Genomic DNA, 27,550 nt, shown 5'->3' with positions numbered 1-27,550 from the left:
TAGCCGCTAGAAAGTCCAGATGCAGTTGGAAGATGCACACTGAAAGTAAGTGTCTGTTTGTTTACTTTGTTCAGAACTCATTTCCATAAAGAAATAAAAAAAATTATTATCCATGGCAGATTCTGTGCCCTTTTCACCTCATTTTCTGTTTTAAGTTTCCGAGTTGCCGGATTGGTGTAAACTATTTTAAAGGCAGAATTAAAAGCTCAAGTCACAAAAATTGACTAGAGGCACAGAGTGCTGAGCGTTGGACTCGGCTTGTGTCAGTTAGCAATAAAATAATTAAAAATAAATTAATTTAAAGAAATTCTAAAGGGCAGAACACAGCTACTTTCTCCCAGCCTTTGCAAAAGAAACTAAAGGGTTGGAGATGAATATGAGGAAGTTTGAATGTTCCATAGAAATTAAATTGGGAAGCACAAGAAACAATTTTCAGTTGTCTCTTGGGGATATGGGGAAATGAAAGCAATTAAACAATGTGTTAAAATGGAGTGAAAACAAGTAGGAACTCTCTTTTCTTTTTTCCCTTTCTTCTTTCTAGCTTCACACTCTCTGCAGGGTGACCTTCAAATTCCTGCTTAGACAAGGCTCCTCCCTGGCCATGCTCAGGTTGGGGCTCTTTCTTCATGTGTTCCATACCACCATTCTCCTCTGCCTCCACTCTACCCAAACTTCCAGATCGGTATTGCATCTCTGAACCCTGAGAAGTTATTGTGATATGAACTAAATTGATATTGTGTATTAAAGATTCTATTATATTGTTATGATTGTTTGTGCTTGTTGAGAGCTGACGTCGACAGCAAAAGATTGGCTCTCGCCTCTCAGACTGAGTTATATTTTTCCCAAGTATCTCCCTAGAACTTTTCAGGCTGTCCCCCTGCCTCTCTGACACAGAAAGGGTGAACTGAAAACTGTTCAGGGACTTGAAAACATTGTACCCTTGAGAACAGCAGGAAGATGATCCATTTCCAGCTGAGGTTAGTATTGTTAATTCTATGGTATAAAATATCCTGGAGTAGAACAAAGATCAGGAAGTTATCCATTTTATCTAAAGCTCTGTTCTGCCTGGAAATCTCCCAATTGGGAATTATAATGAGATAGCTTCACAGGACTCCATGGTAATTTCTGTTGGGTATTATAAATACCTGACTTTAAAGTGTTATTTTTATTTGATCTCTCAATGGGGCTACTCTAGTTGTGTCTACTGAATGTTGTAAGTATCCAAATTAGTGTCTTGCTATCTCATAGTTATTTGTCTTATTTTCACTTGCTTCATGCTTAGTTGTCTCACTCACTATATACCAAAAGCATGGCTATTGGCATGATTTGGATATGCCATGAAGTGGCACTATTTGGAGGTGCAACCTTTTTGAGTAGATGTGTCACTGTGGGCCTGGGCTTCCAGCTGTCTGGCCTGAAAGCCACTTCTCCTCCTGGCCTTGAGATGAAGATGTAGGATTCTCAGGTTTACGTGTACCATGCCATTCTCCTGCCTTGATGATAATGGACCTAACCTGTGAACCTGTAAGCCAGCCCCAATTAAATGTTGTCCTTTATGTAAGAGTTGCCTTAGTCATGGTGTCTGTGCAAGGAGTAAAACCCTAACACAGCTAACCTAGATCATTCTCCTATAATAGCAATCCTATTACCTGTCTTTCCAGCATCTATTGCCTCTTTCTCTTTACTGTTATTGACTTCAGTTTGTGATATGCCCACACTGACCCCAAATCTTGGTGTACTTTGGTAATGGAAATCTATCTTCCTTTCTACATGAGGCCCAATTATCGCCAAGGAGATTACATAAAATTATGTTAGAAAAAAATGTATATATTTTCAATTTTATTTTAGCCTGTTGGTTAGATCACACTGTAACAACATTAATAATCCTTTGTACTTTTTCTAGTATTGTTAAATACATTCATGCATAGAAATATATAGAACCTACTGAGTCCATTTAGTGTTGCTTGTATGTTTTTAAAGCTGCCCACTTGGTATTAGATAATCAATCAGGGGGTTCATCTCTGAGGAAGGCTGATTCTCCTCCTCTCAACAGTCATTAGTCACCTCTTCATCTAGAGGTGCAGCCTTGTGAGATTTTCTTGTTGGATTGTTAGATGGCGTTGCCATTGTTCAAGACTTGTTTTGTCAACCAGATGGTTGAGTTTAATTACTGAAACTTTCTAATCTTGTTTAGAAGATGCAATTGTTCAGCGGGATTCTGGTTCTCTGGTTCTTACTCCTCCCCCCTTTCTTCCAACTTCAATGATGTTCTGAGGCCTTAGGTTAGTATTTATGTGGTAGACATATCAATGAGGGCTGGGTTCCCCATGGTCTCATCATTTGACCAGTTATGGCTTGCTGTTATGTTCTGTCTGTCTATAGCAAAAATATGCTTCCTTGATAAGACATTAATTACACTCATCTGTGATTATAAGGATGTATAATAAGGATTGAGTTAGAGATGATTCTAGTTTCAAGAATATAACAGTAAATTCCACTCTCAGTTCCATGGTGTAATCGTACATGGGTATTTGGATGGGTTACAGTATTGGGCACGAATCCCTTCCTATTCAACAGGCCTTAACTGTAGTTAGTTAGCTCTTGGTTATCTCCAAGATATAAATGCCACTACTACACAATTGGGGTATCATCATAGTGTTTAGTGTTGTGATCCATAGACATCACAGCTGGGGAGGACTGCTGGGGAGGCAACTCCACCATAACAAGTTACCTCCATTAGCCACCAGGTTTGATTTGATTGATCTGCGGGGCTACCCATGTGTACTTCCTCTCACTCAGATTGGTGTGTATATCTCATCTGAGACAGTGCACTAGGTGGAAGAGGATGAGCCTCCCAGAACAGAGGAGTACTGGTCCAGGAGGACATACCTTTGGTCGAGGGTATGTGGTATAGCTGAGAGCTAAGATATATCTGGTATAACTTCCTCACAAGCTCACAAAGAAACTTCTTAAGTAAAGTTTATCTTCTATAGCCATGAGTTTTATCTCCACAAAACAAAAACATTTTAAAGCTTGCGATTATTTAAGAGCATTTTATTTTATTGGGTATCATGACTAATCCAAAAGTGATTTGGAAATATATACAGTAATGTATGTCAGTCGTACTCAAACCTGTTTAAGATATTTTGGGAGGTACTGGATATCCTAGAACCAATCCCTCACATATATAACAAGGATAAACATACAATTCTTTATTTCTTAGAAAACAACAGAAGGAATTTGTTGTCTTTACCTGTGTTTGAGATTATGAAGTCACAGGAAAAATATTAACATTTCTAGTACATTAATGTGGAAGAATATTAAGAGCTCAGGATTAAAAATTCCTCCTACTGGGGGCTGAAAGGGGATGACAACCCCATAGTAAGAAAATCAATATCAACTAACCAGATCCCTCAGAGCTTCCAGGAACTAAATCGCCAACCAAAGAGTATACATGGAGGGACCCATGACTCCAGCTGGATATGTAGCAGATGATTGACTTATCTGGCATCAATGGGAAGAAAAGCTCTTGGTCCAGTAGAGGCTCAATGCCCCAGTGTAGGGAGATGCTAGGGCAGTGAGGAGATAGTGGGTGGGTGGGTGGGGAAGCACCCTCATTGAGGCAGGTTGAGGGAGGATGGGATAGAGGGTTTGCAGATGGGAAACCAGGAAGGGGGACAACATTTGAAACATAAATAAATAAAATAACCAATAAAAAATTCCCCCCTCTGGATCTGGTCCTAGGTAGACAATAAATATTGTATGGCATGGGATATACTGTTTCTTGAGTGTGATCTTACCTCTAAATCCCAAGCCATTCCCATTGTACCTCGTATTCTAGGCTTTTGTTATCCTTATGTACCACATACATGTTTCCACCCCCTGCCCCTCTCTTTCTCACAGATAATTTTTTTAGTACTGTCCATTTGTTTTATAACATTTATTAACATAGAATCTCATCTCTTTTTTCTAGAATATTTCACTTTCATGGCATCTCAGGAATAAACCCAACTATTATACTTTTTCTGGCACCTTCTTGGATTATGTTAACAATATATGTATGTATGTATGATATGTGTATATGCACATTCAGGTGTATATACATATACATATACATATACATATACACAAATATATATAAGGCCTGTTCAGGATTTTTCCTTTTATTACTCTGTCATACATTTGAAGCAATATTACCTCCGCCTTTAGTTCATAGTTACATATAGTTCATGAAATCCACGTGATACTACCCTGCTCCACCCATGACAATTGCTCTCATAAAGGCATCTAACTATTTCAGATCAGCGAGAATGAATTTCATCCTCATCAGAATTTTAAAGAGGTGAGATTCTGCTTTGTTCTTTCTAAGATTAATTGAAGTGTGAATTTTAGAAGCTGCTGTGAACGAATATTCTGTTTATAAGTAACTTGTAAACACAGACAGTTAGGCTATGAGACCACATTATTTCCCCAATGCTTGAAAATCCAATTAGGATATCTGTACCCGTGTTTGTATTAAGTCTTAACCTTTGAAAACCTTGATCTTAAGTTATGTTTAATGAAAGAAGCCCACCTTTACTCTGATAATTTTCTGATTATCTAAATAGATATTTCTCTTGCCAGTGTATAAGCTGGTTGGTATACTTTCTATAAGCCAGGAAATTCCCTCAGCACATTTTTCTGCCTTTTGATTTAGGAAACACATCATAAATATCTGCTGAAATAATAGAAAAAAAATCACAAAGTCTGTGTATTTTGGGATGACAGCCAAAGAATTTCCTTTAAAAAATCACATCATATTCTGAAAGCCCAATCTGCTTTTCCAACATATTTGTACCTTATACCTGCTCAGGAATTTTATACAAAACCCACTCTTTAACCACAGCTTGTTCCTAAGCTTCTAATTTACTGGAAAACCTCACGTATTTCTGTCTTGTGTCTGGTCTGAACTGCAAATCACTCCCATGCTTTTCCATTTCCTCAAAGTTCTTGTTTTCTCACTCTCTCTTTTCATTATACTCTTTCCTTACTGCACTTTCCACCTCTTTGTGTACTCATTTCTTTTCTCCGCAGTAACTACTGTTGCTGATTAAGTCCGTATTGTCTTCCATTTTGAGTGCCATCTTTCAAGTGGGTATCTCCAGTTCTGGCTGTTCCTGGGACAATAACATTCAGGATTTTTTACTATTTATACATCAAGGTCATGTAGCCTAAAAAGATCTTACCCCCTACATCACACTTAGCTTGCTTCCTCTCAATTAATAACTCTCCCAGTCTCCATAGATTGAAAATTTAGTTATCTCTGAGGCTTCTCCAGTTTTGTACCAAATCCATTGATGTAACCTAAGCTAATCTTCTCTCAGCCTTTCCCTTCTAACTCTCAAATCACTCTCCTTCTCTCCAGGACTGTCTCCACAAACTCTGACTTCTCATTGTCACCAAGATTCTCTGATCATGTCCTCTTCTGGGCATGATAAGAGTCACTTCAAAGAAAGGAACAAGAATCAGATCATTCCATTCAAAGTCCACCATGACCCCTGTCTACTAAACGTTCTGTACACTTCTGGTCAACTCAATTCTTGCTATTACTTTTACCTCAAATTGGTTTTTAAAACAGTATACCTCCAAAAAAGGCTAATGAAAATCAATTGAAGGTAAGAATCAATCCTATTTCTGGATAAAAAATACTCTGTCTCTCTGTCTTTTCTTACTTCTTACTTTTTCTATACTTTGTCCTGCCCACTCTTCTATTATTTGTCCTATTATCTGTTGGTGTAACATATCAAATTCCTGCCTAAAGAGATTTTTAAATGTTTTTATTTAGTTTACTTAGGATATTTCATTTCAATTATGTTTCTGGCTCCTTTGCTCACCATCTTTAGGCCTAGGTCCACATGCCATCATTTTAAAGGTGACACTTCTCTCTTGTAAACTTCCCCCTCTTTGTTCCTCTGTCTCTGTAGCATGGATACAAGAGGCTTTCAGCTGTTCCTTCCCTTTTTCTCCACATCCCTTCCTAACTCACCTCTATATCTTTTTCCTTCTCTTCTCCATTTCTTTATCACTGCCCTGTAAAGCATTATCTCTTGCCAACATGGAAATAAAACACCATTAAACACATTCTTAAAGAGAGAATGAATGTTATAAAAACATATAACTAGTTCTTTCAATGTTTTCAAGTATTCAGTTACATTGTTACAGTGTGTGAACACTGAACATTGGTCTTATTTTTATTGGAAAACTTTATAAATGTGTACTTGTTGTATTGGCTGATAGTTTTTTTATACTGACATTTTTGTCTGTATTCCATGTGATTTGAGTGTAGTAAGTTCCAATTATCTTTTGCTTTCCTCTGTTTCCATTCCTGTTTGTCTTCCTGAGTTATGCCCCTTATCTATGTCATATCATATATGTGCATGTATGCATATCTGCATATACACTTAACAATGACCATTCCTAATTCCATGCATTTTCTTGAAAATGACAAAATACTGCTCTTTATGCCTAAATAAAACTCCATTTTGTATATATAACACTTTCTTTATCCATTCATAGGCCTATTTTAAATAGCACCGCAATAAACAAGGACAAGTAATTGAATAAGAATTCCCCTAAATATATGACTATATCTTAGAGAAAATACGCTGAAATTAATGTAAAGGTCATTTATTAAACAAGGGTTACAAAGGGATGTATACGTTTCTCATCAAATGAGACCTCCTACTTGTCCATATTGATGCGGGCCATACTCTGTCTGAATAGGGCTAGGTTTTCCATAGGCAGGGAAATCCACAATGGGGGCAAATAAAATATATTCCTGACTAACCACATCATTCTCAAACTCCACTTTAATTGTGTCTTGTGCCTCCATAATATCATCATTTGGTGTTTTCAGTGTGCCTTGTTTATTTTTGTTTTGTTTTTTATTTTGTTTTGTTTTACTGCCTCCAGTGCCAATTGGTGACTTTATCTCGAAGTTCATAATGATGAAAAAGTACAGAGTATACAAAGACAGCTTTCAAGTTGCTCTAATGCAAACCTCCATCTGAAATGCCCAAAAGGGTCTGAGTTGTGTTTATTCCTGAACCAGTCAAGGTTTTGCGTCTGGTCATGTGTCCTGAGACTGATATGAGATGTGATAACATATCAAAGTTGCAAAATTTCCATCTACATGTACCACGTCTTTATTTCCTATGAAAAATGAATTATGTGTCACTATAGCTTTTTTTCTAAAATTTCCAATTAGTTACTTGAATAATTTCTATCCCCACCTCCAGTCCCTTCCAATCATTCCCTTCCTGCTTTAGCAAAATCTAAAGTAGGCTTGTCTTGAACTGTTTCTGACCAAGACTAACTTTAGGAATTTTGTGTTTATGTCTACACTGTCCAATTTTAATCCTAGTTCTCCTGTGCCACACAAACAACTCTTTCCACATGAAGTCTACAATCTAACACTTTCCCTGTGAGGAGAATTGTTTTAGGTATCACCAATCAAACCTTATTCTCCCCTCATAAACACAGGAGGCACATCTTTTCATTTTATGAGAAGACAACTGAATAACAAAACCATACAACTACTTAACCAAATATACTGATAAACTGAGTCCATATTAAAACCCAGGCCAATCTTGTTCCTCTCCTGCTTTCTTGAGCTTCATCGACATGATGTATTACCAATGTTTACTAAGCAAATGAAGTACATTACTGAGCTTTATGAAACCCAGTGGCTCGTTCCAGTTATATTTTTCCCTTAGTCCCTGAATTGCACACCGAATGAGTCTTAGAAACAAGAGACAAGTCAGTTTAGTGTGTGCAGAGACCTACACTTAACTACGTATTCTGCAGGCTCATATCCTTAGGGGACTGGTTTTGTTGAAAATTGAGTGTTTTTCACGATGGGCAGATGTATCGATGTGAACAAAACATAAAGGGATTTGGGCTAGACTGATTGAGTAATCATCCATCTGGGTTTCTTATGCTGATCTGGTCAACAAAGGCAACCATAGCCCACAACAATTTTGAAATACATTTGCGAGAAACTGGCTTCTCAGATGGCTTTTCCTCCTTTAACCAGTACTTGGTAGGAATCGGAAAATTGATATCTGCTCAAGAGAGCTCTTGGGATAAGTAATACCAAGAGAAGAGAAAAAAAAAAAAGATGGGGAGTAATTTGATAAATTTCTCAGAAGGACAACAGGAAAGAGGAAGAGATGGGCAAGGATCCTTGAGGTGAGGTAGCAGGAATAAAATATGGCAGAAAAGAGAACTTATATTGGCTTGAGAGACAGTTATGCAGCTATAAACCTGAAAAGGAAAAAAGTGAAAATGTCTTGAATAAGGACAGAAGAAAAACACCAGAGGAAGAAGGGGCTGATACGGAAATGTTCTTGTCATTTTTGACAAAAAGGCTCTCCAAAGTTGGTCCTCAACCCAAATCAGGGAGTGTCTGAGCCTGTACCAGATTTGATGTAACATGCAACTCACAGATCACCCCTTACCTCATCCCTTAACTGAATTTCCATTGTGAAGTGTGTATACCCTCCATTGATCTACATTACAACCAAATACATAGACTCAAGATCTAAGCATAGGAGTGTTCATTGAAATAGGTTGCATGAAATACAGTTTTCCTCCCAGTTGACAGAGACTGAAGACAGAGACAAATGATTGTGTCCTTGATGGGGATTTCTGAAACAGGAATTAAAGGTAATAGGAAAAAGTCAGCCACCACACCAATATGGCTAACTGAATTTCTCAAAGACCTTTCTCATCACTCATAAGTTTAGTTCAGTGTTTCTCAATCTGTTGGTCATGATATGGGTTGCATATCATATACCCTGCATATATACTTACATTGCAACTCATAACAGCAGCAAAATTATAGTTACAAAGTAGCATCAAAATGATTTTTGGTTGGGGTCACTACAGACAGCATGAGGAACTGTATTAAAGGGTTACCTCATTAGGAAGATTGAGAACCACTGATCTAGATGAATGCCAGGTAAATAGAAATATAATGTTCTTTCCATTTTGTTAAGGTGAAGTATATGCTTACTAAGGATAGAGCTTTGATAGACAGACAAGTCCATTTAATGAATATGTATCTATTTAAAGTGAGTTATTCATACACAACATGTAGACTGGACTTGAAAAAATCAATTCTGTGCCATATAATTGATGAATTAAAGTATTGTCGTTTAAGGTGTCACTTCATCCTAGTTGAATCAATATTCTTGTTATAGTTTATTAGCAGTTATACTTGTAGTGTGTTCATATTTTGTCTGCCACAACTTGTCTGCCATCTTGGGATAAACAGAATATGGAAACAAGCTGTTTCACAGCCCTCCTTCCATTCATAATTATAATTCCTTTTGTAAACTCTAACTCTTGTCTTAGGTTTACACACAAAGCATTGGAATTTCACATTACTACAACAATAATTTGTTATGTATATAATGGATACAATGTAACAGCAAAATATTCTTTAATTTTTTAATGCATTTAGTTCATAAGAATCATACCAAGTAATTAGTTCTATATTGTGTTTGAGTGTTTGCATGTGCGCGTGTCTGCACACACACACACACACACACACACACATGGCATCAATACCTTTCACTGTGCTTTTCCTGACCAATTGATAGCACTTTGTAAGGACTACCTCAATAACTGCTTCAAACATATAAGGTAATTTCATAACATCTTTGTTTAAAGGAAGTGAGTCATGAAAATATTTAACATTTCACCAACAGTCACACAAAGTACTTAGCATCCCAGAGTTCTACAAAGTCACCTTTGTCCCATCCCTTAGCTTATGACAATCTGAATTGAGTCTGTGCCTCCTAATTCATGGGAAGAAGTTACAGTTACTGAGGTCTCTCATCCCTAACCTTCTTCTCAATTTACAGTCTTTGTATCTTAGGGATTTCTTCCTTGTACCCTGATGAACATAATGCTATCCAGTGATCATTTAAAATTCTATCCAAGGTATCTTATGAAGACATGGCTTTCTGATGATTCTGTAGGCTCCAGAAGACATTGGTTTCTCTTAGATTCTTTGGCATGTCTCTCAATGGCAGTCTGATAACAAGAAAGAACAATAGAGAAATCAAATTTCAGATGATCCATGATAACTTCTGGTTTTACTATCCTGCCTTCCCTGTGTTTACAAGGTCAGGCTAATAGAAACACACAGCTAAGAAAACCTGGAATTGTACCCATACCTGCTAAGTCTGTTTCTTGGCCTCAAAGTGTATATTATTCAGTCTGGCAGACAGTAGCTGTCTTCTTTGTGGATAGGACAAAATAGGGTATGATTCAGTGGGGCTGTTAGAAGGAGTAGAGGGATACTTGGCATTCCAGGAAAAGGGAGGTAGGAGAGCAGTACACTTAAAGGAACTTTTGGCACTAGAGAAAGTGTTTGGCGAACAGGAAGTTAAAGTGGAGCAAAAAGCAAGATGCTTCAGAGAAGGGGAATGGGTAGTTTGGAAAACAGAACTTGAGTTGGTTTGTGTGGTTTGTCTATAGGCAAGATGTAGAGTAGGCAGAAACTGAAGGGGGCTTGAACAGTAACTGGAAGGAGAGGCTTGAGGAGGGTGGTGGGGTAGAGAGCCCAATGGTCTAGGAAGCTTTTTTGGCATCTCTTCAGAAGACTGGTCTCCAACGTTTTCATTTCACCAGTAGCAGTGAGCAACTAAAATGGATCCAAATTTGCTCTCTAGTTATACCTCATAAATCACCCTGCCTTGTCCTGTAACTTAGTACCCATTGTGATGACATGCATGATCCCTCTCCCTTTGGAACAGTGCTTCGGTCTAGCTACCCAAAAGATAGGGCAGGGGCTAAGTGTAAGGGTGACGTATCCAGTAGTACTGAGAATGGTATTTACATTAGTCCTTCTTCTGGGATATGATGGAAATTGCCAGTCTATTTGCCAGGTCAGGTCCCAAGTATAGCAGAACTTCATGTGTGTAGTTTATGGGAATGCCTTATTGAACACAAAACTGGGGAAACTTAGAAGTCAGTGCTCTGTGGTGATTACATCCCTCTTAAAAAGCCTTCAATCTTATCTTTATCACTGGGTAAATAAGTGATTTGGGATAACCTTGTCCATTATAACAACAGTGTATGCTAGGAAGGGAACCAGTGCAAGAAGACCTGTCCTGCTTGCTTGCCTTCTTTCCTTCTTTCTTTCTTTCCTTCTTTCTTTGCTTCTTATTCCTTCCTTCCTTCCTTCCTTTCTTTCTTTCTTTCTTCCTTTCTTCCTTTCTTCCTTTCTTCCTTTCTTCCTTTCTTCCTTTCTTCCTTTCTTCCTTCCTTTCTTTCTTTCTTTCTTTCTTTCTTTCTTTCTTCTCTTTCTCTCTCTTTCCTTCCATCCTTACTTCTTTCCTTACTTTTTCAAAGTTTGTGTTAGAGTTTATTCATCTTAAGTGAAGCCATTGAAGAGTAGCATGCTTAGTTTGTATCCTTTTCTTTTCTTATATAGCATTTTTCTTTTATTTAAATTAGGTTCTTTTCTCATATAATATACCCTGATTATAGCTTTTCCTTCTTCTATTTTGTACTTCCAATGGATACCATATAGACACCAATTATAAATTTTTCAGTGACTATAATTCTATAATTTGCATATAGTCAAATCATATTTTTAAATACAACAAAATAAAATATAAGAAGGTAAAACAGACTATCACATTCAACACATCCAAACTGGACAGAACAAACCAACAGATTAAAACAGCCTAGGGACACATTAATTTGTACTCTCAGGAGAAATCCCATAAGAGTACTAAACTGGAAAGCATAATTTATATGGTATAGACCTATGCAAGCTGCTTTATTTCCTGGGAATTCATATTATGAGCTTTGCTTATATTGGTTAATAGGGGCTTGTTCTCCTGGTATCCTGCATCCAGTCTCAGAAGAGGTTCTTGAGCCCTGAGAGGAGGAATTTGATGAAGATATCTCCTTCAGGGCTGAGTGTTCCAAAGTCTCACACTATCTGCAAGATGTCTGTCTTTCTGTATTTGTTCCTGTCTGCTGCGGAAAGAAGATTTTCTGGTGATGCCAGCCTTTATGTATAAATATTTCATTACAACCATCCATCCATCCACCTATCATCTATCTCTCTGTCTATCTATCTGTCTATATCTATCATCAATGTATCTACTCATTTGCTTATTTATTTATTGTGTGTGTGTGTGTGTGTGTGTATGTGTGTGTGTGTGTGTGTGTGTGTGATTTCCTGTGCCTGTGGGTATTGAGAATAGAGGATAATTTCGGGTGATTTCCCACCTGATTCCTGAGACAGAGCCCCTCACTGAAGCCAGAAGCTCACCTTGTCAGAGAAACTGGCTAGCAGTTCATCCCAAGCATTGGCTTGTTTGAGACTAAGTGCTGATGTTCCACATGAGTGGCATTGTATCTGACTTTTGTCAAGAGATTGGAATCTGAGCTCCATGCCCCATGGTGTGCAGCAGGCACTTTATGTACTTGGCCCTTGTTCTCGCTCCATAATTCGATGTGAGTCCTTTTTCTGTTGTAAGTCTTGTGTTCCCTAGTGTGATCGTTCCCTTTTAAGCAAATTCTAGTCATTTATTTTATAAATTTGTTTTCCTCATTAGAAAATTCTAGAAGAAGGTAAAAAAAGCATTTTAAAGATACTTTCTTTAGGGCTGAGCCTGGTAAATTTAGAAACAATCCATAATAAATACAGAAGTGTATAAAAAAAATGGCTACCTAGAAAGAACTATGATACATAAACTATGACATCTGCATAACAGAGTCCCTTAGATGAATAACTCCATGCTCTTTTTGTGTAGAGTCATTTCTTCCCCTAGAGGCTATCATTAAAAGACTTCCACGGCACCAGTAGGCTCATCCTTACACAGAGAATCACTTGAGAATGAAGCAGAGCAGTGGCAATCATGCCAAGTAAGTTTGATGTGGCTGTGACTCCCTTTATCAGTAATTGTTCTTTGGCAATTTTACATTTGTGTGTATGCTTACTTTCCACTTTTCCCCTTGCTCTCTTCTCTGCACATCTTTTTCGTATGGTCATGTCCACTCACTTTATTTTTGATTCAGGAGTTTAACCAGGGTTGTGTGTATGACATTGGATTTGGCTTTATCCACTGGAACCTGGTGGCATCACTGGTAGAAGCACAACAGAAAATAATGATTTCTCTTGCCCAAGTAGTTTAGTAGTAGGTGGTAGTATTCTTTGCACCTCTTTGTCTTCCATAAGAGATTGCTAACAGAACCGGTATTGTGTGGGTCCATACCTGCTTTTATCATGATTGAAATATTTGTATCAAGTCTAGACAATGGTCTTTTGCTGCACAATCTCACACTACCTTATCTCTCTAACATCCTCCCCACCTGTCTTTCACAAGCATAGGCATGCACACACACACACACACACACACACACACACACACACACACACACACACCAAGCAACCAACCAGAGAAAGAGAGAGAAAATGTAACTTTAAAACCAGATCCAGATATTTAAAATTGACCCAGTGTGATACTGGGTCAATTTAAACTAAAGTGGTAAGTTCTCCACTTGAGCCAATGACCTCTGCTGGCACAATGGATTAAACAGATATACTATACTATGTGTGGGTTCTCTGGGTGTTATTTTATATAATAAGGTCTTATGTAATCAGGTGGCTAGACTCCCAGTAAATGCCAAGGAGGCCTTGAACTCTAGTCCTCTGCCTTCTTCCCCCAATACTGGAAGTGTAGGTGTGGTCCATCACACCAAGCTTTACAAGATCCTTCTTGATATCTTTCTTGGTTAGTCAATGTTCGGAATTAAGTTCTCAAATTTCCATGCAGTTTTTACAGCTTCCAAAGCTTCTCTTCAAGATGATTTCTAGTTTTATTGCATTTTGGACAGGAAAGATATTCAGCATGATTTAAATCCTTTAAAAAATGTTGAGCCTTGTTTTGTGGGGGAGGAAGGATGTGAGAAGTGTTTCTGGGAGGGAGGGAAACCGGGAAAGAGAATAACATTTGAAATGTAAATAAAGAAAATATCCAATTAAAAAATAGTGAAGTTCATTCACTACAAATGGAATAATTAGAAATCCCTTTGAGCTTCAATATGTAAATATTATGTACATTTCATAAGTGAGTTTTATCCCCTGAAGACTTTTTTTTTTTCTAAATTCCATTTCATTGCTTCTCTTATTAGATAGTGTACTTTATTCGGGGACATGTGAATAAATGGAGCTGTCACTTTCTTAATGATAACTATCACTTCAATATTAAAATGTTGTCATGATTCTAGGACTTCTAACACAGAAACACACAATCTGCCATTTGTAAAACCTTTGAAAGCTTATGGTGTGTAATGAAATCAGAGATTTATTTTTACAAAGAAAAACTTTGATAGGGAAAAAAAGCTGTGGAAAAAAAAACCTTTTATCTTATGATTCAAAGACAGACAAACTAGATTTAGCCTTGAAAGTGAGTCTGTACTGCTCTGTCAGACTTGATTTGTGCTCAACCAGTGATTTGGATTTTCTTCTAAATTTCATATTATTTACTATTAGTTAACTGTAGAGGATAAAAATGATATGAAAAGTTTGAACCATTAGACCCTAGTACTGTCATAACACAACACTTCTGCCAATGACACTGTTTTCAGAATTATTCACTAGAGCTGTCATTTGAGGTCATTCCTAACCTCTGTGTAGTGACATTGGACTATCTTCATTTCAAGTCCTATGAAATTTGTCATGTCTAGTAATTTTCATTCTTTCATTTGATCAGAATCAATGAATATGCTCTAAAATAACCCCATCTTGATACTTTATATTGGAGTAACTGTTAAATGAAATATTAAAATTGCATACAGTAATATCACAAATAGAGAAAGAAAAATTGATCAGTAAGTCATATCAATAAGACCACAAATTAAAGCACAAATGCCTAGTTTTGGAAATAAATTGCCTTCTATGGAGGTATTTTTAATTTCATCAAAACTAAAAGAGGGCAACAAATATCATTATACAGTGTGTCAGTAGACTTAACCCAACTGTTCTCACCTTCCCTAATGCTGCGACCCTTTAATACAATTCCTTGTGTTGTGGTGATCCCTAGCCATAAAATTGTTTTCATTGCCATGTCATAAATGTAAATGAAACATAAATTTCTGTGTTTCCCATTGGTCTCCAATGACCTCTGTGAAAGGGTCTTGAAACTCCCAAAGGAGTTTTGACCCACAGGTTAAGAACCACTGGCTTAGGCTACATCATCTTACAAGTGTGAGGATATAAGGTGTCGGGGCTTTAAAAATGAAATTAGCCTGGTTCTGTTGTCTGCCTTACTGATTCTGGTTGGAAGTAGTCCAGTATAATGCCACAAGGAGACAGGGAAGACCTGGATAATAATTCCCCAGGTCTGGCAGATGCACAAGCTAACCTTGTTGAAATCTGTCATTTAGAGTCTCTACACCTCAGATCTGCAGCCCTTGCAATTGAAACAGCATTTATTTTACAAAACTATTAAACTGTTCAGGTACTCTGCTATATTCCACTAAAAGTTGAAATACTCTATTTTGATCTCTTCTTATTTCTTTCTGTCTCAATGCCAACCCCCTATCTCCCTCACTGGGAATTTGGGTAAATATGTTTTATTTTAGAATAAATACTATCTTCAATCAAGCAAGTATATAGAATTGTAAATTATATCCTTTCTTCTCTTCTTCTGTAAGACCTATACAATTATATTTTCAGAAAGAACATGAGTTCATTGATTTGCAAAGTGCTTATTTGTGTGTCTATTATATGTTAGACATGTCATAGGGAATGTTTTGAGAGACTCATTCAATACTCAAATCCAAAACTCGCAATTGTGCTGCGTTGTTTCCAGATGTAAAGGTAGATGCTCCAGTTATTGACTGATCTGAATTGTAACTGATTATGAAGGAAAAAGCAATCGGCTGTATAGTTATTGTACATGTAAGGGTAAATGCATGACAACACAAGGATTAGAAGAAATTAAAATTGCATTATTGTGAGAGTCAAGATGTAAATATATGCTTGTTTATTCATCTACTTATTTATTCTGGTTCCTTTAAGAAAAATATTCTCACTATGTAGCCTTGATTGGCCAGGGACTTATTGTACATAGCAACCTTAAACTCAGATATCCACCAGCATCTGCCTGCCATGTACTGTGACAAAAGGACTAAAGACATGTCTTAGTGGCAAGGACAATTACCTACCAAAGATCATTTATAAAATGATATAAATGAAAAACAGCAGAAATAAACAGATGATTAAGGAATGAGTTACAAATCTTAATGAAAAAGAACAAGATAAAGCTAGGGCAGCAGCAAATTTAGACATTCATATTAATATTTAAATTAAATATACAAGTATCAAATACCATCTTAAAGGTAGAGTTTTTATTGGAATGCTAATAAATCCAGTGCCAATTATATGTTGTTTGCAAGAAATCTTTTTTTCCCTAAAGAAACATAATACTTGTGTTTTAGGGCAAAGAGACAATACATATTAAAGGCAGATACTGTCCCTTTATAACCAAGATTAACAAAGGATCATGGGAGTGAGAATACTCAAGGGCTCCAATTACTACTTGGGGCTTTTGTTTATGAGTTACAAGAGAAGGCGCTGGTTACCAAGGAGAGCAATTTTGGCAGTTCTCTCTTTTGATTGACAGGTTATACCATGCAGTTACTTCTCCCTTCCTATAATGAATCTTATTTTAGTCACATGCGTGTAAAATTGAGTGTAGGCATAAGACAGTAAACGATGGATTAACCTGCTACTAAAGCACAAAGATTTGCTCTACTGTACACACATCTCAAGCCATCTCCAGCAGGATCAGCACTTCTGTCCTCATGAGTGACTGAAGCATTCATTTTCTTGATTGTGGATAAGGTTGTGGTGGTTTATATGCTATATCTTAAAGAACCGGTATTGTAAATGTATATGAATTTATTACAGTATCATTATTCCTAAAAAGAATTTATGTAATCTTGTCTGACGGTTTCATCTAAGATTAAAACATGAGGATGTTTAAAAATCACTGTGATCAACAGTCAGGGTTGTGATTTTATCACTGATTTCAGCTTGCGACCCATATTCATCCTTCTTTAGATGAGTTCGTCCTCAAGAGCATCTAAGAATACATTTGCATAGATCCTGGAAAAGAAAAACTACTGTGCCTTTTTAAGGGGTAATGGCTATTGAATACAAAACTAGAGCTACCGTACTTTGTCTCTAATTTCCCTATGCACCTAATTTTGCTTCATAATTTTCACCTCTAAGGACTCTATATCCATATTGAAAGAGTAAGAGGATGGATATATCCCAGATCTCCATTCTAAACATGAATAATTCATTGGAAATAAATGGTTATGCCCCCTTTTCTCTGTTAACTACAGTGTTGGTTGTTATGAATAGGAAGATAAAACAATTCTCAGAGAAGGTAAAAGGTAAATCAGAATAATCCATGTGTGTTCAGTGATGATAGGCATCAGCCCAGGGCACGCTAGAGATACAGGATGCTTTAGGAATTAGTAATTGAATATAGCCAACTATTTCAAGAAAGCAAGTTAACCACTAAGAATCTCCTGAGGATTGAAGAGTAATGTTAACATTGTTGGGACTAAAAGGAGAAATTAAATTAAGTTTTGGGGCCAGAAAACTAGTGGTTTGATCTCTTACTCCTTTTAGAAATGTCGTTGTTCAGAAATAATCACAAACACACACACACACACACACACACACACACACACACACACACAAGCTAAAAGGCTAACACCTGATAGTTTCTTGAATCTCAGCTTGAACTTTCTTTATTCATAATTATATACCAATAATTCTACCATTGACTGGCCTATCTACTCGTCAAACTGTATTTTTAAGCAAGGTTGTCTTTTGGCACACTTTGCAACTGACTTTTAGCTGTTTATAGGTAAGAACACTGACCACACGATGCTACCTTTATCAGCTCGATCTCTGCATCAATATTTTATCTTTAAGATTGTAATTATTTTATGCCTTTTTATATTAGATGTATCATCATTTAAAAGAAAGATGATATCTCACATATGAGTATTACTCCAATAATATGCTTAAGCTGAGCTTCTAGATCTCTGTGGGAACAGTTCCCATAACTTGGTTTCTAGTCATGGGGAAAAATGGTTTCCATGGCAATAGAAAGGTGATCTAAACAAAGAGGCCCTTGGAGATGTTGGCATCTGCAGACACAGACAATTCTGTGTTTACTTTGATCCCCAAGATATTTGAGGTGCTTCTGAATAGAAACTGAAGTGGAAATGGATTATTTATTTACACAGATAGTTCTTGTATCTTCTGTAAAATTAAAATCTACTTGAAAATTTTATACAGTAATAAAAATTTGGAAAACTTTTGAACTTCAGTAATTGGATGTTCAGGTAGGAGAAGGGACTCAGTAAGTCATCGTCACCTTGGAAATGAAGGTGTCACTGTCTTTGGACTTTAGAAAAACTCTTAATTAATTGATATTTTTAAGTAAGGAATATTCATTGTTCTCAAATAAGAATTTCTATGTGCATTTTTTATTTAACATAGAATTTATATAGGTTCGGAAAAATCTATATCCAATTTTTCAATACTGATCTTGTTTCCAATGTGATAGAGTGTATCACCCCTTCCCTTGAATTCTGAAGCTTAGCTATGGCTTGAAAAAAAAAACCCACAGTATCTGTTTATTTGCGTTAAAGCAATATGCTTAAATGAAGATAATAACTGTACAACATTTTTAACACGGTTTAACAAAAGACAGTAGTACACACACAATAAAAGAGATAGGATTCTGTTCTAGTTTTCAAATAACTTATTTAGTACAGAAAATATACTGAACTTATATATTATCTGGAGGTATTGTTTGAAAAGCTGGGAATGCATAGTCTGTGGACAAAATCAATTGAGCAGTCACACCCAAAAAATAAATAAATACCAGAAGTATAAATCTATAAATCAATATTGTGGCACTTAAGAAGAGGCCAGGCAAGTACCTGTGAAGCCTCTTAAAGAAAGGTAAGGAAGAGGAGAAAAAAGAAAGGAAATACCGTGCAAAGCACCAAGGTGGTCTGAGGTACCTCGAAGCACTTGAAAAACCAATAAAACAAAAGCAAAAACGAATTTAACGAACTGGTTTGTAATAACCAGGTGAATAAGATCCAATGTGGAGATGCTAGAGAATTAACTGGACATTAAACAAGGGTGTTTGCAATGAGCTCTCTAAGTTGTGCACCGGATTTGAGCAAATGAGACTAAGCAGATGAAAAAAAAAATGTTTTAAACTTTTTTGAGCCTCTGAATTTTTTCTTTTTCTTTTTCTTTTTTAAAGATTTATTTATTATTATATCTAATTACAATGTCTTCAGACACACCCGAAGAGGGTGTCAGATCTCATTATGGATGGTTGTGAGCCACCGCGTGGTTGCTAGGATTTGAACTCAGGACCTTCGGAAGAGCAGTCAGTGCTCTTAACCGCTGAGCCACCTCTCCAAAAGCAAGCAACAGAGTCAGAGACAGTTCCACTCTAATTGTTAGGGTACCTACATAAAGAACAAACTGCACAGCTGCTACATCTGTGGAGGGCGCCTAGGTCCAGTCTACTCAGGCAATTTCTGCCAATCTGAGGCTTTATCAATCACTCTCGTGAACAATTTGCCTATGTGCATGTCATGTTGGCCTCCTATCTTTAACTATGGAGACTCAGCCTAGGGACATTGACCCACAAGTAGCTAGGAATACTGATGAGCTATTTTACTTAAGACGCAAAATCCAGGGGGAGAGGGGAGCTTAGATATATTATTATAAGTTTCTAACTCCTTAAAGGGATAATACGAAGACATATTCAACTTAAAATATTCATTTGGTTGTCTTCAAAAGTACTGACCATGATTGTTCTTGAATTAACAGCTCATGCAAGAGTCCAATTTTATATGCTCTTGCTTTTCTGGTCCATAGCCCTGCTCCCTCAGCATGTATCTATTACTGTCATCCTCCTTAGAAAATCAGTTCAAAGAAAAATAGAAGTCATAGAAGAAAGTGACTATGGGCAATTCCTCCTTTTTGCCAGTAATAGATTCCTCACTGGTACAAGGAGAACTAGAAGACAAGGTCCATTTTGGACCAGTGGATTGAGACATGTTATTCCTTTGTCAGTTAAGTGTTTTACAATCCATTCTGCTAGAAGTCAACCATACGTATTGGGCATCTGTCAGGAATTGCTATCAGGATTAGCAGCTATGGGAAAGAGGATGAAAGTTACATAAGCAGAAACTAAGAAACTACAACTTCCATTAAGGCCTGAAACTTGTGTTCCTTTACCTTTGATCTCTGCTGGAAAGCAAGGACTGGACAATTATACTGCTCTACTCCATTCATCTGTGATTCAATACAAATTGTTGGTGTAGGGCCATGAACCTGAACCAAGTAGCCTTTGCACCAAAGGGAGGTTCCTACGAAGAACTTAGCATTATGGCTAGTTAAAACATTTTCACAGAGGCAGGAATACCAGGGTGACAAAATAACACCCACCACTTTTCATCTGCTTCTTTGTGTGGGTTTCAGTGACAACCCTACACTCCTATCCCCTGAGAAGTTTCTTTCCTCAATGAGTTCCTAAACTCCCTTCGCTTTCTGTGTTTTTACTGTTCTAGCTAACAACTATGGTGGTATAATCTAGATCAGTCTGAGAGCTGAAAGTTCTTATTTCCCTCTCCAGATGCTAAAACTTTTTCACTAACTTTAAAATTGAGCAAATGAGTACCAAGAGATACCCAAGTACTTTCCCAGCTGTCTCACATGAACACCTGCTCTTTTTAGGGAGAAACAGAAGCCAAGCTTTCTCTTAAGGACCACAATCAGCTGTCTCCAGCAGGAAGGGAACACTTGCTTTCAGCTTGCTATTATTTTCTCTCAAAAGAACTAAGCTGTGAAGGAAGTAGCTGAAAACGAAAGGTTAATGAAACTTACTGGGTTCTCAGTGTCCCATTTGAGAATAAATACCTTTAAACCTGTGAAGTTCAGACTTGGAGCAGCAGGATTGCTCAACAGGTAAAGGCACTTCAGGTTAAACCTGGTAATAGATGTTTGATTCTTGGGGCCAACATGGTAGAAGAGGACAAGGACCAAATCCAGCAAGTTATCCTATATCAACTACAGGTTTTCTATGGCACAGCATGTTCACAGTCTTCTCACCTGTGACCTACAAAATGATAAGTAAATTTCAAAGAGAAGTTCAGATTTTTCAGGATTGTGTATGCATAAATATATATATAAGTTAGATATATACACACAACTATGCACATGTACACAAAAAGAACGGGTTTACAAACAGATTTTATGCCTATGATGCTTTATAAGTATATAATTTATATATATATATATATATATATATATATATATATATATATCCTAAGTACATATACATTTATGCCTGTAGATAGTCCACAGTCCATTTGCTAAGAGAAATCATGAGGAATGGAATTGTTGCACCGATATGTAAACCAAACAATAAGAATTTACTTTTAATGAATAAACTTACCTTGAAGTATGATGTCTTAGAGACGTGGTTTATTAGGGAGCTAAGACCAGTGAGTACAGGATGAACATTTTAGATGAGTATGTAACATGTTATACCAAAGAGTAAGCAAAATCTGGAAGCCCAGGGGAGGCATCGACATATGATGATGTGAACATCAAAATAATAATGAAAATATTATTTGACAATTCAGGGCATAAAACATAAGTTAAGTACTCCATACTTTCATAAATAAATTGATAAATGGAAATAAATATTTACATATACATATATATATATACATATATACATTAGTCACTTATGTCTATACAGAAGAAAAATATTAGAATAGAACAGGTACTAAATATGAAGGAAATTGTGAAATATGATATTGCCAACCACCACAGGGGTCATCCACATAAATGAAAATAATCAATAGACATAAATGCTAGTTAGTATGAGTTTGATAATCAATAGCATGTTTATGAAATTAAAATAGCCTCCAACAAAAGGGCAACCAGAGTAGATATTGGTAGATAATACTGAGATAGAACACTGTTTGGCTTAAAGACCACGTTTAAATTCATCAAATTTTCCAGCAGCATTTCTCTCTCTTCTGATGAAGCAACTCACCTAAAAATTAGATAGATAGATAGATAGATAGATAGATAGATAGATAGATAGTAAGTATATGGAGAGAAAGAGAGAGACTACCTTCACCATGTGATTAATTTTAATAACATCAGTAATATGACATTATCATAGTGTGTCTCTGAAGGAATATACTGAGGCTGCCTTGTCTACCCTCAGTAGGAGAGAATGTGCCTAGTCCTGCAGTGACTGGATGTACCAGGGTGGTTTGTTATACAGCAAGGAGTTCTCCCTTCTTAGAAGACAAGGGGAGAGGGGAGAGAAGGTGAAACTGTTTATGGTGGGGGTGGGGGGAAGGGCAGAAAGGTGATATGATCAGAATGTAAAGTAAATTAATTAACTAAGGGGAACAAAACGACGCACACAGAGAAAGGAGAGACAGGTAATGGCTGATTAGGTTCAAGGAATCTGGTGAGTCTTGGTAGCTAATGCAGAACAAATCTTGCTGGTTTACTGGACTAAAAGATCACAGTAGTGTTGTCATAGAGAAAGGATCTTTGATTTGGTTAGTGGTACCATCAGTGTGAATTCTCTGAATGAAATATTGACTGCAGAACATGTGCCCTTGCTTTTGTGGTACATAGTAGAATATGTAGAGTTACAAGATACTCTTTTTAGGGAAAAGTGGACTTGCGTAGAAAGAAAATGAGAAGGCAAAGAAACAAATGCGTCAAAGCATTGAGAGTTGTGGGCATTTCTCGGATAAGGAGGGTCCTGCTAGTCTCGCTCACTTGTCCATTTTGCATTCATCTTCAACTATTTCAAAATTAAGAAGACAAGAGTACAATAATCAAACTTGTATACTCTTTAGTATCATGTCCGCTGAATCCTCTACTTTGAACCTCAAAGTTCAAATATATAAAAGACTTTGGTCTAATTAGGAAGCCAAAGCAAAATTGAAGAAATGCAAAATGATCAGTACATTACTGTTGAAAGGTAAGCACTCCCAGGCTTGCCCACCAGATATCCTTTGACACTCAAAGAGAAGAATATAAATAAGAGAGTGGAGTGGTAATAATGCAAAACCAACCAAAACAAAAGTGATATACTTTCAACACTGTTTGAAAGCAAAACATTTTCCTTTTTTTTTTTTTTTTTGGCTTTATAGGTTTTTTTAATATTTTTTATTACGTATTTTCCTCAATTACATTTCCAATGCTATCCCAAAAGTCCCCCATACCCTCCCCCCCACTTCCCTACCCACCCATTCCCATTTTTTTGGCCCTGGAGTTCCCCTGTACTGGGGCATATAAAGTTTGCAAGTCCAATGGGCCTCTCTTTCCAGTGATGGCCGACTAGGCCATCTTTTGATACATATGCAGCTAGAGACAAGAGCTCCCTCCGGGGTACTGGTTAGTTCATATTGTTGTTCCACCTATAGGGTTGCAGATCCCTTTAGCTCCTTGGGTACTTTCTTTAGCTCCTCCATTGGGAGCCCTGTGATCCATCCAATAGCTGACTGTGAGCATCCACTTCTGTGTTTGCTAGGCCCCGGCATAGTCTCACAAGAGACAGCTATATCTGGGTCCTTTCAGCAAAATCTTGCTAGTGTATGCAATGGTGTCAGTGTTTGGAAGCTGATTATGGGATGGATCGCTGGATATGGCAGTCTCTAGACTGTTAAAGTTCCTCTACTTTTACTGATTTCCTCGGAGCTTTTCTCAAAAACCATTTTGTTTTCTTTTCCTTTGCCTCTTTGGCAAATGTTTTACAACATTCTGTGAGAAAGAGATTTGTAGTGTACATTTATAGTTGTGAAATAGCTTTTTAAAATCCTTTTGTTTACTCCCCCAAATGAGTCACTGATGTTTCCCAATGGTTCTTAAGAAAAGTTGCCTATGACTTGCTAATATGTTTTCTTTTCCTGGAAGCTAGAGATTGAGCAAACCAGAAAAGGTCCAACTGGAATTGAACCAATTCATCTTTCATACTAACCATAATTAGCTGATTTATATAGGAATATTGTGTATTTTTATTTGTTTCCTGGGAGTTTGAATAATTCTTGTGGAAGAAAACAAGATATTCTCAGACAATCTTTTCAGCTCTAACAAACTCCTTTTTAAAATATATAAATATATATGCATATATATATATATATATATATATATATATTCAAAAGCAAATAAGTGTTTGACAAAAATTCCCCACTCTACATTTTACTTAATGGTATTTGAAGGTATTTGGTTCCAGTCCATTTACCTCTTCCTGGTAATATGTACCTTTGGCATATTTCTTGATAATTAGTTTACAGTTGCCATTGGTTCCTGCTAGGTTATTCCAGTCCTTTATTAATGGCATCTAATCTCAATGTCTAGCTTCTTTAACCCTCCTGACATCAGCCATTATTTTTTTTTACCAGCTAGGAAAGAAAATAAAACTTTCTAGTTTGTACCAGTCCGGGTATTACCTATAGAACAAGGTGAACAGCTGGAGAGATATCTCAGTTAATCAAAGGCTTACCACAGAAACCAGAAGGACCCAAGTTCAATCCTTAGAACCCACTTGAAGAAATCAGACTCGAGAAAACCTACCTGCAAACCCAACAGTAGGGGGGCAGAGACAAATGGATTGCTGAGATTACCAGTGAGGCTAGCCTACATTGCAAGATCCAGGTCAGTGAAAGACCTTGCCTCAGAAAAAGAAAAAAGATGTGTGGCACCTGAGAAACAACACCCAAAGTTGTGCTCTGATCTCATATTTACTTAGAGACACACATGAACATGTACTGTGTCCTAAGGGCTCCCATGCAGAACTAAAAGAAAGGGATGGAGGAAGAAAAAAAAGAATAGAAAGAAATAACTACCTCTTTTCTCTACATGATGCTACAGATCTGTGCTCTTCTTGGTTTCTTCCTGGAGAGTTCACAGGAAGTAACAAAAGATGCTCTTTATTAATAAACAAAGACAATAAAAACATGTTTTTTTTTTTACTTGAAATTTGAGTGAGGACCATTTGTGAAAGAACTGACCTAGAAGACCATGGCATTTGCCTTCTTTTAGAAACGTAAACCTCTGAGCTAGGCAAGTGGTGTTGCTTTGATTTCATTATAATCACAGAGAGAGAGGCTACACTGAAACACAATGCCTCTGCTCCTTTCCTTCACTTAGCCACAGTTTCCACTTAGGAGTTGAAGCATTAAATGTTTGTTTCCCTTTGCACTGCCTTCATCCTGTTTCTCACCATCGTTTATGAACCTCCAAGAGCTTTGTTCTTCCTCAGCATTGAAAATGAACTCCTCTATCTCTGTATGAGATCCCCAAGCATTTGTAGATTGTTTTCCTTTACTTTTGAGTAGAGCAAAAAGCAAGCAGAATGAAGCCTGTCTTAATTTTACTTGCATTGATTCTTATGCATTTCACTTTAATCAACTACCTTTCATATTTTTCTTTTCCACCGTATTTTTGGCATTATTATTCATGTATAACTCTTTTCTCATAGACACTGTCCATAGATAAACCTCTCTTGTACTAAGGAAATTTACATTTTATTAAATGGGATAGCCCCTCCGTCATTCAAACACACATGGGCAAGTCTAGATGTAGTTCGAGCTTCTATCTTGGCACTGGGGTCTGTGAATTCTGCTCATGCAAACAAAATGCCAGATGCTAGACTGCCATAGGGTACTGGGCTAGTGATAAGAGCTGATGCTCTGCTCAGGGGCTGGGAGAACACAACCTAAGACGGGGATCCCAGCCTGGATAAGAAACAACACAGGCTGAAGCTGAGGAGTCAGGGATTCCCAAACTCCTTGGCATCCAGTCACCACCGGAAACCATGTGGATTTGGGAATATAGGGGTCTTTGCAGGCCTAAGAGGAGGCCAGGGCATGGGGATAGAGAACTCCCTATCATAGCTGGGGGTGTAGGGTGTGGGAGGAAGTGGTTTGAATGTCCAGGAGCACAGAGGGGCTTCTGCGGGAAACTGGCAGCATGGTGCTGTAAGACAAAGGCTTTCTCCACAGCTACCACTATAGTTCTTGATAAAAAGGCAGTCCTTGCTTGTCAATACTGTTTATTCACTGTTCATCACGAAAAATGGGTACATACAACTTCCTCAGGGTATACCAGAGATTAAATGCCTTTTGCGGGAAGGAATGTCTGGTCAGGGAAGCTTTTTAGCTAAACCCTCAGGGCCCATCTAGATAGCTCCTTAGCATGGAGAACTCTGGTGTTCTGTGTTATGTGACCAGTGGTCATGTTCTTATGAGGGAAGTTGTGATCATGTGTTCCAGGCCAGGAATCTGGTTGGGAGTAGGTGAAACACCATCCTCGGGTATGAGATGTCAGGGTTTCTGAAGCTACTCTACCTGACCAAGTTTCCTGACACAGGCACTGCCCCTCACCTGTTTGTATTATAGGTATGAAATTCTTTTAAAAGTTTGAATAAAATCATCATAGTAATTATCAGTTCTTTAAGTCTTCTTGGGGTTTTTTTGGCGATAGTCGTGATTTACAATTTTAGAATTTTTTATTAGGTATTTTCTTCATTTACGTTTCCAATGCTACCCCCAAAATCCCCCCATGCCCTCTCCCCCCCCACTCCCCTACCCACCCACTTCTTGTCCCTGGTGTTCCCCTGTACTGCTACATCAATTATAGAATTTTTTACCTATTCTACCACAATTGCAACTACAAAATTGCAATAAATAAAAATAAAAAATCATTCAATTGCTTATAGAAAATAAAATTGCATAATGAACTGTTAAACAGAACAAATGAACCCTGAGTAGTTTAAAGCATTGCTAGTCTTATTGCAGCTCACCAAAAGAGATAGAGAGAAAATAAGTTCTATAGCACTCAGCACTGTAAAAATAACAGTGTCTTTATGCATAAAAGATACCAGAGCCATAAAGCAGACAAAGTCCAAGTTCTTTAGAAGAAATAAAACTTGTTAATGAAGGAAAAAACCCCAACTGACAAAATAATGCAAGCAACTAACTACACAGCCCTTGTAGAGTTATTCGTCAGGGTGTAGCGTTATTAGTCAGGGTGTAGAGTTATTCGTCAGGGTGTAGCGTTATTAATTAGTCAGGGTGTTCTTGGCTTTGCATGAAGAGAGCCTAGCTTAGCTGGGAGAAAACAGAATTTTAAGCCAAAAAGCAGAAGCTGATCAGCCATGAGAGCAGAAAGTCCAGTTTCTCCTTACGACTTCTCTCTTTTAAGTTAACTTTATGTCCACAAACTAGCTTCTCCATGAGGCTTCCTGGAAGAAGCAACAAGCTCAAACGATTTCAGCCTTGGGACAAAGGCTCAAATTTGCGATATCTGAGCACTCCCTGCAACCTAGAGCATTACTTTCCCAGCTGACAAAGGACCACAGTAGAATGTGACTATTGT

The sequence above is a fragment of the Mus caroli genome, unplaced genomic scaffold, assembly GCF_978045245.1.
Source record: "Mus caroli unplaced genomic scaffold, Mus_caroli_1 scaffold_19, whole genome shotgun sequence".
Taxonomy (NCBI): domain Eukaryota; kingdom Metazoa; phylum Chordata; class Mammalia; order Rodentia; family Muridae; genus Mus; species Mus caroli.
Note: the sequence above shows the minus strand (reverse complement) of the source record.